At 45.8% G+C, this 12,918-nt stretch overlaps 1 long non-coding RNA gene across 1 annotated transcript; it reads left to right on the top strand.

The window, feature by feature from the left end:
- Window positions 1–2,516: 2,516 nt before the first annotated feature.
- On the top strand, window positions 2,517–4,690 carry LOC119332113. The gene is made up of 3 exons (XR_005160813.1): window positions 2,517–2,677; window positions 3,419–3,481; window positions 4,393–4,690. It is a non-coding gene; the product is annotated as an uncharacterized LOC119332113 (long non-coding RNA).
- Window positions 4,691–12,918: the final 8,228 nt, after the last annotated feature.

Here is a 12,918-nt window from a genome sequence, read left to right as displayed (position 1 = left end):
ATAAGGTATAAGGAGTAAAAAGAGCCTTGCGTTCCCTTCCATAATCAATTCCCTTACATAACTAAAGCATTTCGAGACATGACTTCGACCAGTTTGGCTTGGTAATGTTACATGCAGTCAGGCTCTGATACCAAAGCTCTCAGGACCCTGACCCTAGGTCACACCGACCTACCATGTAACACATCACATCACTTTGCGGCCTCATGCACGGTATTCCCACGGGTGCCACCTTACCTGGCTCGGGACCGTTTGCGCCATTGGGCTCACATATATGATAGTATCGCTAGCATCCATATGATAGAGAACCCGGGCCTACATGACTAGTCGTAAACCCCAAGTGGCACTAACTTACAGGGACAAGAATACATGACCCAACAATGAACGTGTCAGTCATCAACCTATGAACCCAAGTCGTAGCAAGCTACAAGGACTTAAAGGAACAACGCGTGACATTACCCCGAAGGGACAGACACAGGAACGAAGAACGACACATGCCGGCCAGCCTAAGTGTTTCGGAGCAGTAGCAAGCTACCGTGGCTCAGTGGAAGCACTAGGAGACATTTCCTGGTAAGAGAGGCTACCAAGAATAAACAACTAGGTTGTCGGATCCCACACATACCAAGCATTTCAATAACATACACACAATATGCTCGATATGTGCAAATACAACATGGCATGACAACAAAACTCTATGACTCAAAGTATTTATTCATAAGACTCCGAAGAGTCAGATATTACAAAGATGGGTCACATGACCCAACATACAGAGCATACAGGCAATGGAAGGATAACATGTCTGAGTACAGCCAACTACAAATGGAAAAGGCTGAGAAGCCTGACTATCTACAGGACCCTCCCAAGGTACAAGATCGTAGCTGAGGTAACAAGCTAAACATAGAAGTCCACATGGATCTACTAATGATACTGAAGTATCTCTGATCAAAAATAAATTGAGAGAACGTGAGTACAAATTTACCCGACAAGACTTACATTAGAACTAGCTACATATGCATCAGTATCAACAAAGGGATGGTGGGGTTTAACTGAAGCAAGCCAGCTTTGACTCAGTGGCTATCCTGAACTATGTCTACAAGTAACTCCTTTGAGGTGGCGCACATGAGTCCACATATTCACCAAATCAATACACCACTATGGATCCGCTCCCGTCTCCCTACGAGAATGCCATCCATAGCACTCAGGCTTACCTTGCGCATTTTAGAGTATCCACTTTCACTTGTCTATGAACTATATAGGCAACCCTGAAGTCCTTTACCGCGGAAGCGGCTATTCGAACAGATCATTTATAACCCTGAAGGGGTGTAATTCTTCACACACGCTCTTGCCGTTTACCACCATCTACACGTCATGTATCTTGGCAACCTTCAAGCGGAAGCCTGCCGAGGCAGTCGTCCACGACCTGACTAACCACACAAGTCTCTAGTCCAGGTTTATCGCCTATTTGGGTTCCATCCGCAAGGAGATCCGGCTGGGGTGTCCTCAACAGCTCCAAACGATGTGTATAGGGTTCCTGGGTCACCATCTGCCTACCGCATAACAGCCCACCCCTCGGGTCAGTGCGGCGCACGGCCTCCAACATACTACAAACACCAGAAACTAGTTGCAACTCCTAGACAGAGATAAAGGCGATTAATAAGTCGAGAGGGGCACTTAAGCATTCCAATGCATGGTAGTAGCTGGTCATGGATCACAAACACGGAACTCAGTTCCTGAGGATGGTTTCAATGAGACAACCCACCGTGTACTCCTACATGGCCTCTCACTGCTACCTTTACCAAATCATGTTCACACACTTAGCTCTCAATAGTAGGACATGTTCACCACATTCCAATTCATCCCCGATGAATCAGACCTGACTCAACTCTAAGCAGTAGCAGGCATGATAACAAGCATGAATGAGTAGGCACGTCAGGGCTCAAACAACTCCTACTCATGCTAGTGGGTTTCATCTATTTACTATGGCAATGACATGTCCAACAGAGGAAAGGGGTTCAACTACCGCAGAAGGTAATAGTTGAAGCGTTATTGACCTAATGCAGTAAACGAGAGAAGAAGCGAGAGAGTGGGATTGTATCGGAATGAACAAGGGGGGTTGTGCTTGCCTGGCACTTCTGAAGATGATATAGCTCTTCATCGGTGTCATCGAACTCATCGTCGGAACATACTTCTACTAAGGCTTTGTTCGTTTAATCCCCGCCCCCGCCAGGATCGGCGGGGTTTTGGCCTAATCCACGTGCTTTTGACCCCGGTCGGGGTAGGATCCCGACCTACCTTATATGCGTCTTCGGTTAAACCCGGCCGGGTTGATATCCCATCCAAATCCACCCCAAACCACAGGGATTCCACTGGGTTTTCACCCACGTCTCCCCACCCGTGGAACAAAACCAGTCGTCTCAGTCTTCTCGGCTCGAAAGAAAAAGGAGGAGTGGGCGAGAGCGGCGGCGGCGCCGACGCTGACAGGGAAGAACTAGGCGACGGCGAGGGGCTGAAGAGGGCGATCTCTCTCCTCCACTGAAGACCGGCTGCTGCGCCATCCTTCTACCTCGCCCCACTCTCCCCAAGTCAGCAGCCGATCTGCGACCCTCTTCTTCCATCCCCGGCGCGAGCTCGGCGGCCGCACCAACCTACTCCGGTGGCCCTCCCCAACGTTTCTATGCCGGTAAGATCTTCTCCCCCACCCTTGTTTCCTTCCTCTCCCCCCTTTTGATTTCTAGGGTTTCTCGTCCCCTTTTCCACCGGTGACAAGGGCCGTCTTGCCGGCGAGGCTCCACCTCTCCTCTCTGCTTACTACAGCTTCCTAGTACCCTTCTCTGTGATTTGGTGCAAATGGTGTACCTAGTTGAATCTAACCAAATCTGCTACATAGTCGAATCTTTTTGTCAATGTCATTAGCAGTGCACATATATGCTACTAGTAATCTAGTATTTATTTGTCCCTGAGATTCAGTACTATATTTGCAGCTACCTGTAGAGAATCAACAAGATGCAATTGTAGCTATATAGTTTTGTCAATGATATCATTGGGAGGTGAGAAAAGTTGAGTTTTATGTTACTGAAGTGAACATCAACTACATGAATTTTTTCTGATAGTGGGGGTGAAGAGAAATTTAGGTAAAATGCTCTGAGATCAAGGCATCTTGAAGCCATGCAACTACGACAGTGCATTTTACTAATTTAGATGCAGAAAGTTTTACTTGTCAGAACATATAGAATATATTGAGATGTGTAGACATAAAATGTTTTTGTAATAAGAGAAAAAAAAATATTGCCTCCATTAGAACGATAACTGTTTCATACCACTTTATGTTGCTTGACCTGACTTGTATGTTCTACATTAGAACGATAACTGTTTCATACTACTTTCGATGTCTAAATCTACATTTTGCCTCCATTTTCTGTAGGCCAGCTTCACCGCCTCACAGCCGCAGCAAGACCCCGCTTGGGGCAGCATCGTGAAGACTAAGGTATATTAATCTTGATGTACATACTTGGTTTTCTTTGTACCCTACTGGGACTCGCATCTTCATCTAGCTCACATGAACCTCCCTTGTTCATCTAGTAACCTGAAGCTGATGGCTCAAGTAGCCCACATGAACCTCCCTTGTTCTCTTATTTCCTTGCAAGATCATCTAGAATATGCAAGAATCCCCCTTGTAGCTATTTTCATGCATACTGGTCTTGAACACCCAGAATATGTGTAGTGTGTGCATCCATTGGTATCCGCCAGATTTCATAACTTTTTATCTGAAATTTGATTTCCCTAGAATACACCATGATAAATGCTTATGAGATGAGAATCCATTCATGTACATCATCTTATCTTGTCCTTTTTTATGTACTTATCTTGTCCTTTCTTTGTCCTGTTTTCCCCTGATTGTGACTGTAATGGAAGCTCTTATTTATACAGTGCATATTGGAACTGAATTGATCTATCTCCGCATTTCATTTAATTTTGCTTTGCCCTCCTTTTGCAAGTATTATTTTGTACCAAAGAAAGAAATCTTTTTTTGCGGGGAAAGAAAGAAAGAAATCTTTGTTCATAAACTTGTGATTTTGGTACTGTTCTCTGAAAGTAGACCATAGTTTTTTCTGGTCATACGAATTTAGTGTATTCTTACACGATGTATAACGCTGTATCATTGATATATATGCCTGGTTGTTCATTTCTAATATTATTATTCTGTGCTGCTATTTGCAGCTTTCCATTGGAAGATCATTTGTTTAGTGGATATGGATGCGATGTTGCTGCCCATTTGATCCGTGAAATTTTGAAATCAATGCACGATTATTTTATGATCTTTCTTTGCTAGCTGGTCATCAATGCTTTGATATCAGTCCTTTGATGTGGACTGACCGCCCTTTTTTGCCAATGCAGTGCATCAATCACTACGGAAGCGACATCGGCGAGATTAGAGTCTTCTGTTCTATACAGCAATAATTTGATCATGGTCGGAAATATAATAATATTGTACATCGGTGATTGTTGATTAGGGTCGTTTTTTGACTTCTAAATATTCAGAATTCATGTTATAGTTTGATATTTTTTCTTCTAAAATATCAACTTGCAGCAAGCTTCTCATATAATGTTTTGTTCTGACGCAACAAAAATACTGTTATGCGGATTTGGTGCTTGGATGTATGAAATTTATAGCAAGTTTGTTGTGTGTGTGATGTTCTTTTGATTTGGTGCAAAGAACAACGATAGGAGGTTTAGTTGATTTGGTGCTGAAGTGTACAAAGGCCATTGATGGGAGGTTGCCGGGGACTAACCGAACACGTATTGTTGTACATGGATTAGCAGGGTTTGTTGGTTAGGGGATTGGGTGACGTGGTGGGGATCACCAAATCCCTGTGTGGGTCTAATCCCCTAGAAGTTTGGTTCGAGTGGAACCGAACAAAGCCTAAGGGGGAATAACCACCCGCAAACAAGAGGGAACACAATCAATGCAATGCAACAATATGATGCATGAATGTGACATGGCAATATGCTGTGATTGGAGCTAATGCAGCTAGCAATGATTTAAATGGAGTTGGTATGAACACTAAATTCAAATTCAAACTCCATATGTGAAAGTTCATATGCCATTTATATGATTTGTCCTAAACAGCAGACATAAGTTGTGCTAACATGCATGAAAATGGTACAAATGGAAAGATTGGATTTTTTCTGATCATTGTTCATATATAAATTATTTCATTTGGAGTTACGGTTTATTTCTATGATTTTTAGAAGCTAAGGATATTTTCTGAAAATAAATAAATCGTTTAGATTTATTTAAAATCCAAAAAAGTGATTACTGCATCAGCATTAAGTCATACTGACGTCACCTAGTCAACAGACCGTTCCAGGTCAAACCTGACCTGTGGGTCCAGCACGTCAGTGTGACTGGGCAGGATTAGAGGATGACCAGTGGGGCAAGGTCAACACTGACGTGGCAGGGTCAAACTGACATGTGGGGCCGGCTAGGTTAATCTAAACTAAGCAGGAAATAAATCCCGAGTTAATTAGGGCATGGGGCCCATATATCAGTGAGAGAGGGGCTTAATTAGCTGGGTCATCTGTGGCTAATGACAGCACCATGTCAGCACGTCGGAGACCAGCCGGCGGCGACCACAGGACACGGCAGGGGCACGTCGGACATGCGCTAGAGGCATCAGCTTGGCGCACTGAGGGCACTAGGGCATAGCCCTTGCTTGCCCGCATCGAGCAGTAGTGGATTTGATCGTGGGGGTCATTGGAATCGGCGCCGACGATGATGTTTGCCGCGACAGCAGGTCGGGATTGCGTGGGCGCGGTGCTGCAGCATGAAAGGGAGGTAGATGGGGTGTGTTTTATGTTCGTACCAACGCCGGGAGCCTGTACAGGGGCTCGGACGCGAGGTTTGTCCTCTGCAACGACGACGATGACATGGACGCCGGCGATGAGCTTGTGGCCATGGTTGGGAGCGAGGCTAGCGAGCGGGAACGGGAGAGGGAGAAGAGGGGTTCGACGCGGGAGCTCACAGGGATTCCGGTGGAGCAAACGGCATGGAAGGGGAAGCTCTGGACGACGCGAATCAAACAACGGCGGTCATCGGGGCAGAGGATGAATATGGAGATGTTGTGCTCGACTGTGGCCTTCTCCGGTCGCCTGCTTCATCGTGAATATAAAGAAGAGTCCGGCAATGGGATGTGACCCATTGGTGAAGCCTGGGGTGCGCGGCGGCTCAAGTGAACGGTGATGGCGCTCTTGGGTGCTCACGGCGGTTGTGCGGGAGAGAGAGCAGAGTTGGGGGAGGAGGTTGCGCGGGAGAGACAGGGTAGGGGATGGAGAGCTGCGTGGCGGAGCTGGAGACATCGAGAGCGTCGGGGACGCAGGCAGCCAGGCAGGAGATGGCTGGGCCCCTGCCGGCGGGCTGTGGCCACGCGCCTCTGTCCTTCTGTCAAAGGAGGAAGAAGACCGGGGTGCCCGTGGTGGGCTGGGCCAGAACAGGAGCTGGACCGGCTCTGCTGCAGGTAAGATGCCCAAGTAAACTCATTCTCTCTCTTTCCTTCATTCCAGTTTCTGTTTTCTAATTTTCTGAAGTTGTTTTGGCTTTATTAAAAATGCCAGAGCATTTTCAAAATCCTGAAAATATTTGTGGGAACTATTTGGATTATTTCCAACAGCCCTCATTTACCTTCAAGACTATTTGGACATTTAAAATATTTTATAGAATTTAAAGGTCCAAATTCAAATACTTATTATTTAATTCAAAAATCCAGAGTGTCCTAGAGAAGTGTGCACCATTTTTGGCAGAGGTTCTAGACCAATTCAAAAATGATGGACATTAATGAAGGGCATTTTAGGTTCATTGAAAAGATTTAATTTTGACCCTAGTTGAATTCATTTGGTGCTAGGGTTTCAACATCCCTAATTCAAATTAATTTGAATTTAACATGATGCATCGATGCTCACAGATGTAACTAACTGCTAGCAATTTTAGGGTTGTGACAGAAGGTGTGCCTTCCATCTTATAATAAAGACTGTCCAATCTATATCTGACAGATAGAAAGCAAACTATGACAATTTTACAAAACATACCCGCACCTCTCTCCACATTTATAGATAAGGCCATGTCTCGTTCATCCTTATCTCCCACAACCTCATTGCTGAGCAATTAAAAAAGGCAGTCTCTGGAACAACCTGGCATGCTGCCCGCTGCTGGCGCCATCCATCCCCATGCCTCCACCCAGTCTGACCACCAGTCACCAGCACGCCCCACTCCTCCTCACCTTATCTATCATCCTTCTCGAGATATCATTTTTTCGATGAAATGGTCGAGATACCATTTTCCAATAAAATTCTTGAGATATCATTAGTGTTTACACATGGGATTACTCCTGCATGGGTCAATCACAACATGTGTTTTGTAAAAACTGCATCTTGATGTTCCGTGCAATGCACGGGCATCTTGCTAATTTTTTTACATATAATTCCAAACACAATGTAGACACGGTCTTTGACCATTTTACAACTATGTTAGTATCATTGTTAGTTGTCAGCCGGTGCAAGTTATAGCCACGAGTGTTTTAACCTTTTTTAGTAATGATACCTGGCGATTGTTCACCACAAACTCAATCCTGGCGAATCCCACGTAACCTTCAGATTTCCATCTGATGTTGGCATGTTTTTAAGACATAGTATTTGACCAAACCGCCACTGTTACACACGTACTGTAACTGCGTCGCGGGTGTTTGCAACTGCCATGTCTCGCAGTGAACGTTTGATGGGGATTGGAGTTAGCACCGACGGCGGCTCGTAGTCGTTCCATGCTCAGGCATTGAAGGTTGTAACTATTTTAGATTAGAATATACTACTCCTTCGGTGCTAGTAGTAGAGTAGAGTCCTACTCTACTACTACTACTCTACTCAAGCAAGTTAGGTCATAGTAGTAGGTACTGTAGGGAGTACCAGTACTGTGATCACTCAAGCAACTTGTCTGGCATCGATATGACCCTACACTGCTGGTATGTGTCTCGTAAGTCAAGCGGCGTGTTGTAGGCATCATCACCTGTCCACTTCCCGCAACACATATTCGCTTCTCCGTCTTTGTCCGCACATAATCTCGTCCAATCTTCCATCCCTGCTAAGGCGCTCCCTCCTCGTCCGAAACCCAAGCACTAATAATGGCATAACCGAGCAGCATTCACCGAAAGAGTTGCTGGAATTCGCTTCCCACAGAGGTAATCAAGCTCATTGTTTCATGTGTGGACAATCTCAGTACCATGCCGCTCGCTGTGTGCTCGTCCGGGCTGTACCATTTACTCAAAGACCTCAGGACGGAACTTTTTAAGCCAGCTCCTTGCTTGCTGATGCCGCCTGATCTTCAGAAACGGTGTGTCACGTAGCATAACGATCGTAGGGTGGCGAGCATCAACCCCCTTGACTGCGATCTGATCCCCGTCATCCTCAACTACATTAATAGTATGTACTGGGTCGGCATGAACACGTCTTGGATGGTGCTCGTCGACGGTCGCGACAGCTAGATGCTCGTGGACGTCTACACCTGGCGATTGATCCCCCTTCCTTCGACTAACACTACATTGCTTTGGCACTGCGGCCTAGAATACTCGGAATCTTACAGTAGCCAACATGATACCATGTTTGATTTGCTCAATGTTGTAATATGCCAAGTGCCCACAAGATCTGCAAATTATAGAGACTTCGGGCTAATTGCATTCTTCAATTGTGGTCTCGCCTATATGACAGGTCACTGCGGTAAGTGGATAAATCTGGACGTCCATCGCAGGATCATACATCCTCCATGGTTCTCTGATGCCATTGAAAACAAGGGCTTCATTTACGTTGTTGAGTCCTTATATGGCTGGATGTATTGCTGGCCTACTCCAATCATCGCTACAAACGGTTGTTATAGCAGTATGTTACTTTGCTATGATATCATGATGGCTTGCTTATATTACTGTCAACATTTACTAAAAAAATATTCATGATCATAACATGTTGTTCTTAAGATTGAGTACATTAAGAGCACTTTTTTATTTGACTCCAACTTGATATGATGTTGTAGGCCGCCTGGTGTCCCTACCCTTCCTAATCCCAGAACCTTTCAAAGAAAAGAGGCATGGCAGTTGCAAGTGGTTCCTGGCTCGATCAGACGACGACGAACGATTGATGATCGTTCGCACGCACCAGACGTGTTGTTTCGCAGAATACAATCACACTCACTGCAAGGTCTTTGAGCAGGATCCCAGCTTCTCTGGGCCTTCAGGAATTTTTGACTCGAGGCTGGTAAGTAGCCTTGGTACACGCTCTCTGTTTCTCGGACTGAATTATCTGATTAACCAGAACATAACCGACGGTAAGGATCATGATGGCAACGCAGTTTCCTTCATCAGGCAAAACTATGTGTACACAGCGTACCATGCGTCTGTGCATGCACCATAACCTGATATGTGCCCCCATGCTCTGCATCCCAAAGTAAGAGAGAGTGTCGCAAGTATCAGACTTCGACCTGTTAGCTGGAGTTTACCCCGTCCGGCACCCAACTGGTTCAAGTCGTTAGCCAATCTTCACAACTTAATAAATAGTAACGTCTAACTGAGCCAGTTAGTTAGATGCGTACACTTGGTGTACTAGGATCTTTATTTAGTTTGATGCATACACTTATTCTTTTTAGGTAGCTCTTTTGTAATGATGGATGATGTTTGGTTTGGAAGAGAGAGTTGTGTCTTTACTCTTCTGGCCTACTTACTGCTTCTGTTGCACCCCCAGCCCTGATTGTTGTTGTTTTCAATGTACAATTAGTAGTATATTTCGTCTGTTGGTTGAATAGATGTGTTGTGAGAATGACAAACACAATGTTTTGGAAGTCGTTGCACGGTCCGATCCTTTAGTGCCCCGTACCGTACCTAGCGCATACTATTTTTGGTTAGGAACACATTTTCCACTTGTTGATAACATGCAACCCATTGATGAAGGCCCAATAGAGGAGCCCATAATTAACCGGAAGGGAGGCTCTCACGTGAATCCGGCCCACATACATGCTCATGGTTCCCTAAACATAATAAGTAAATAACTAACTAAATAAATAAAGCTAAATGCTCATGCACCAGTTCTTTAAATTCATGATTTAACAGGAGGATATTATTTCCTATGATAGTGTCGCTACATTTAGTCGATATTATTCTTAGGCAAAGATAGCAATCAATCTTCTTTCTCCCAGCATTTTCTTCCTCCAACAAGCGGACCCATGCAAATCGTAGTCAACATTGTAAATAGTTCCGGTCCATTTTTATTTTTCAATAAGAATGTCCAACCTAGCCCAGCACATTGGCGACAACACTTTATCCTCCGCCTTGGTGCGCTTGCCGCGGCGCCGCCGTCCATCCTTGTCAACATAGTGAATCAGGAGAGGATTGTAGTTGTGAGTATGACAGTACGGACCCACCAGGTCCACTCCCGAACACAAGAAAGCGCCTCTTTTACTACTTAGATGCACACCTCATTTTTACTCGAATCCACCCTGCTGACATCTGGGACCCACATCATTTTCAACGTATAGTCAATTAACGACAGAATTGCAAAACTTTTTTTGAGTAGTAATTCAGAGGAGCAGGATATAAACTGGGTTGTGCAGTCTCTGTGGCCCGTCTAACAACATAACCAACCCAACAGTTTTTTCTTTGGGAAAATAGGTAGCCTAGTATTTCTTTTTGAAGAATACCCAACCTAGGTCTATTTGTTTTGTCTGACTTACTGGGCTGAAAATCTTTCAAGACGAGGGGGGATGCATTCCGGCCTGGCCAAAGAGTATGGTCAGTGTCCATTAAAAGTAATATCAAAGGGGTTGAAAATTCCAAAAAAATTATAGCAAATGGGAAATTAGTTTCTTTTTTTTTTGCTCTTCATTGATAATTTATATTTCATTGGATTTAACATGACATAGTACTAATTTATTTTTAAATTTGTTTTAGTATGGCTACTAATTTTTGGATTAAGAATATTTTGTTCCCCAGCAAAAAATTGCGAATTTTCAAAATTTCGCACATAGTTAGTTCAATTTTTTAACCCTGGTACTGACCAGAAAATGGGCAGCAATTCTAAAAATGGAAAATGGGCTGCAATAAATTCCATATGAACTAGAAAATGAGTAAAAATTATAAAAATAATAGCAAATGGGCTGTACACACCATAGATTTCAAGGCTGACTTGTTTACGCAAGGCTTTGTCAGTCAACACACGATTCTAGCAGAAGTGACTGTTGGATGTCCATCCAATGGCCGACATGCTTCTTCAATCTCTGATCTTCCTGCTCCAGCCGCCTAAACTAGCACTGGCAGGACTGCCTGCTCCCTCCCCTTGTGGCCCGCTGTGATGCCGCACAGACTTCACTGGCCCACCCTACTCCCTCCGCTGGCCTGGCCGCATGCAATCAACTGCCTCCTTATTACGCAAAAAAAATGATTCCTCCCACTGACATCTGGGGTGCATCGGTTAGGAGGCTGACCTGTGGGACTACTAAGTCGACGCGCACGCAGGGCTTGTTAACTTAGTCAACAAACTATTCTTGCAGCAGTGACCGTTGGATTTGAATCAGACGGTCCTGCTGCCTCTTCAATCGCTGCTTTTCTTGCACCAGCCACCCAAACCAGCGCCGGCGAGACCGCCTGCTCCCGCCTCCAATGGTCGGCTGTACTGCCGTTGAGTCCTCACCGCCCCTACTACTCCCACCACTGGCCAGGCCCTGCGGCGACGGCAGCCTCACACCGCATCCGAACTAGTGAACCCTCGTACTCCTCTCCACGTGGGCATCCACTACCATGTCTTCCCGAGCTCCACATTGTCCCCTTCCTAGGCCTTGCCGTCGTCCACCGCCCCGGTGCTCTCGGTGCAGCGTGATTAACATGGTCAAGGAACGGCTTCCATCGGAAGAGTACTGTACATGGAGAGGCTGACAGCTGGGTCCACGGCTGCAGCAAGGAAGTGCCTCCTTATTACGCGGAAAATAATGATTCCTCCACCTAACAGCGGGGACCCATCGAACGGCCACCATATTTCGCGAAAAAAATATTTTCCCCCTGACTGCTGGGACCCATTAGCTACATCTTCGCACGCAGGGAAGTGCGTCCATATTACGGGAAAGAAAAATGATTTGCTCCTTGACTGTTGGGACCCACTAGCTACATCTTCGCAGGCAAGAAAGTGCCTGACGGTCAGGACCCACCTGGTCGAAGCGTACGCATCATTGTCATTCTGGTCGCGAATGTGTATGTACATACTGGTCGATCGGTCGCTTTGCAACAATGAACTGTGGCCGAGTAAGTAGCGGCACATGTCATAGTAGAGCCCCCCACATAGCAGTTCAGGCTGTGCCATCTAAACTGTGTACACATACATACAGCCACAGGCCAAAAAATACGGCCACGTATGTACATATGGGCAGGGTCTCGAATGCCTACTTGTGCATACATACGGCCAGGGCTCGTGTACATGGCTGGGTCGGAACGGAGAAACTAAGTCATCGTTGTGTTCATGGAGAGGCAACGGAATGTGTCATGGTCATCGAGAGGCAACAGAACATGTGTTGTTCATCGGGAGCCAACCGGCTTCGATGGAACAGCCGATGGAAACGAGGCCTGGCGTACCGCTGAACGAAAGAAACGGCCTTGAGTTCGACCGGCCACGGTCGAAACGTGATCCTGTTCAACGAGAGGGGTCTGACATACCGCAAAACGGAGGAGACGGATTTCTCTTGGACCTCCTACGGTGGAAACGGGGTCGTGTTGATCGGGAGGGGTGTGGCGTACAAGAAAACGGAGGAAACAGACTTGTGTTGGAGCACTACGGTCGAAACAAGGGTCCTGTTCATCGGGAGGGGTGTGGCGTACCGCAAAACGAGACTCCATGGGATACTGTTCA

Source organism: Triticum dicoccoides, chromosome 7A (genome assembly GCF_002162155.2).
Source record: "Triticum dicoccoides isolate Atlit2015 ecotype Zavitan chromosome 7A, WEW_v2.0, whole genome shotgun sequence".
In the NCBI taxonomy this organism is placed as follows: domain Eukaryota; kingdom Viridiplantae; phylum Streptophyta; class Magnoliopsida; order Poales; family Poaceae; genus Triticum; species Triticum dicoccoides.
Note: the sequence above shows the minus strand (reverse complement) of the source record. Positions and strands in the feature narration are given on the sequence as shown.